This window comes from Brassica oleracea, chromosome C9 (assembly GCF_000695525.1).
Source record: "Brassica oleracea var. oleracea cultivar TO1000 chromosome C9, BOL, whole genome shotgun sequence".
Taxonomy (NCBI): domain Eukaryota; kingdom Viridiplantae; phylum Streptophyta; class Magnoliopsida; order Brassicales; family Brassicaceae; genus Brassica; species Brassica oleracea.
The window spans coordinates 36,442,695-36,446,001 of NC_027756.1; positions in this window are offsets into that span (position 1 = coordinate 36,442,695).

A 3,307-nucleotide genomic window follows, 5' to 3' on the forward strand; every position below is an offset into this window, starting at 1 on the left:
TAGGTATGTCTATATACCTAGACAAAAAAATGTATCAAAAACTTTATGAACTATATGATTTATATTACAATATCACTGAACAATTATATGCTATATTATATGCTATATTGCTAATTCCATCAACATCATTTTGTTAGACAAAAAATGTGCCAGACTTGGAATCCTTTGAGGACATATATCCACATGTTCTTGGTTGTATAATATTATATATAAATACTCGATCTATGTATTATTTTGTTTTTAATCTTTTGTATGTGTGCTATAGTATGTTTTTAAGAATTTGGTTGACGGACTTCTTATCAGATGTTGTTTAATTCCAAATGCGACACACTTTTTAACTACCAGAATGATGGTTATGGTGTTACTAACATAACAAATAACTAGAATTTGACCCAAGCGCGGGGATTATTTTTGCTAACATATTTATGAATTTGTATGTCTGTTCACTAATATGTTTAGATCTTGACGTGTGTTTTTTGTTTGGTTCTAATTTTTTTTCAGTTTGATTCCAGTTGGACAAAATGTATATTTCAACCTGAACTATACGCGTCGTATCTTTTACTTCCCAAACTTTGTAGTAGTGCGTATTCTATACTGAACTGAACAAAAATTTAAAAGATACTACATGAACTTTTCACATTGCGCCTATTTATTCCCAAACTTTATGGAAATGGCATAATCCATACTGAACTAAATAAAATTCAAAAATACTATATAAATACTCAAAATCGTGCTTATATATATTGACCGTCAAAGGTGTTAGTCATCCGTTAATTATCAAACGACATCATTTTAGATAAATTATGTAAAATTAAATTTTAAAATACTACATAAACTCTCAAAATCGTGCTTATATATTGACTGTTTAGTCATCAATTAACTTTTCAAAACAACGTCATTTTGATAAATTTTGTAAAATTTAAAAATACTACATAAACTCTCAAAATCCTTGTTATATATATTGACCGTCAAAGGTGTTAGTCATTTGTTAATTTATCAAAACGTCATTTTGGATAAATTCTGTAAAATTAAAAAATTAAAAAATGAAAAATTCTAAATGAACTCTTTAAATCGTGCTTTAATATATATTGACCGTCAAATCTGTTAGGCATCCGTTAATTATCAAAATGACATCATGTTGGATAAATTTTGTGAAAATAAAAATTAATTTTTTAACTCTTACACTGGTGTTAGTTGAACTGATGACGTCGTTTTGATAGATTAACGTCAATTTGATAAATTAACGGATGTCTAACACCTTTGACGGTCATGAAATATATAAGCACGATTAGAGTTCATGTAGTATTTTTAAATTTTAATTTCACATACTTTATCCAAAATGACGTCGATTTGATAAATTAACGGATGTCTAACACCTTTGACGATCAATATATATATATATATATATATATATATATATATATATAAGCACGATTTGAGAGTTCATATAGTATTTTTGAATTTTTGTTTAGTTCATCTTGGAATGCACTAATATAAAGTCCCGGAATGAAAAAGCATAACACATAAAATTCATATAGTATTTTTAATTTATTTTTTAGTTCAGTATGAAATACGCACTACTTCAAAGTTCTAGTTGAAATTGGCTCTTTTCCCAATTCCAGTTTGGTTTTCATTTTTCCCTGGTTCAATAGATATAAGAATTTGAGTTTGGTTTGGTTATTTTGGTTTTTGGTTAGGTTCAGATAACAATGTTAGAAACCCAAAATTTTGAGTTCAATTTGGTTATGGTTTGATTCTTGCCATTTGTATATATCGACTCGGATAAATTTAGATATTTTGGATAAACATTATTCAGGTGATTCGGTTATATTGGAAATTAAGATAATTTTAAATATTTCGAATAAAAAGTAATAGGGTAATCTGGTTTTTTTGAGTAGTCCGGTTTATAGGTAATAGTTTTAGAATATAAACTGTATATTGGATATTCAGTACCCATTTGGTTTTCAGTTTGGTTCCGGATTGATTTTAGTTTTTTTTCCCGAAATATAAGAACCGCTCAAATTTTGTAAACATTGATTCAGTGTTGGTTTTGTTTTAATACTACATTTTCGGTTCTTGATTTAGTTAGAACACAACTAAATATGAACCAATATATATTTAAGAGAAATATAGCCTTAAGAATACTTACATTCTCATATGCTAAGATGAATTTTATAGTTTCTCATGATGTCGAACTGTATCATTTTATATGTGTAGCATTCTACGTGTATCATCTAACTTGTTTCGAAAGATTTACATCTTTAACCTGTTTTAAAACCAATATTATCTATTATTCTCTCTATTTCATATTAAGTGTCACTTTAGCATTTTTTTTCCTTGTTACAAAAAGTGTGTCATTTTAGAATTTCAATGCAACTTTCAGCTTAAAGTTAATTACAAATGCATTGATCTTATAAATAATTTCATTTATCAAATACTATTTGTTGAATATGTGTAATTAATAAGAACTTTAATGCATTTCAATCATTTTCTTAATCTGTGTGAAAAATGTCAAAGCGGCATTCTTTATGAAACGGAGGGTGTAGAACATAAGTACACAGTTTTATAACTAAACCATGTCTTTAAAATTTTATTAAAAGTATTTTTTAACATTTCATTAAGAGCATGTTTGACTATATTGTTACCGTTTTTACTAAGTGTCGTTGTAGAGTAAAATTTTCGTTTCAAGATAAGTGTCGTTTTATAATTTCAATATAAAATTTATTGACTTTTTATTCAAATCTATTTTTCTATTGGTTGAAATGTTGTTAGGTGTATTGGTAATGATGTTTTTATTTCGGGAAAATATACAAAATTAAATGTTTTATTAATATGTGTGTCCAAGTCTAAAACGATAATTAAAATGAAACGGAGAGAGTAACATTTTTTATCTATTAAAATAAATACACAATATTTTCGTGTGAATTTTGTTATGAATGAACCTACGTTTAAAATTTTATTGAATGTTTTAGCATTTCATCAAGAGAATGTTGAATATATTGTTACCTAACAACCAATTACTACTCAATCTTGTTTGTTATTTGGTTTTTGATTTAATATCTAAAAATGTGCAACACAATATTACCAATTTACCATATAATTTTAAGGAATTAAATGATTCCTTCCTAAAAGTATATGATTCCTTCGCGTGTGTGTAAGATTTGATTACTGACATTTGAAAATAGAATTTTCGTTTCAAGATAAGTGTCGTTTTATAATTTCAATATAAAATTTATTGACTTTTTATTCAAATCTATTTTTCTATTGGTTGAAATGTTGTTAGGTGTATTGGTAATGATGTTTTTAT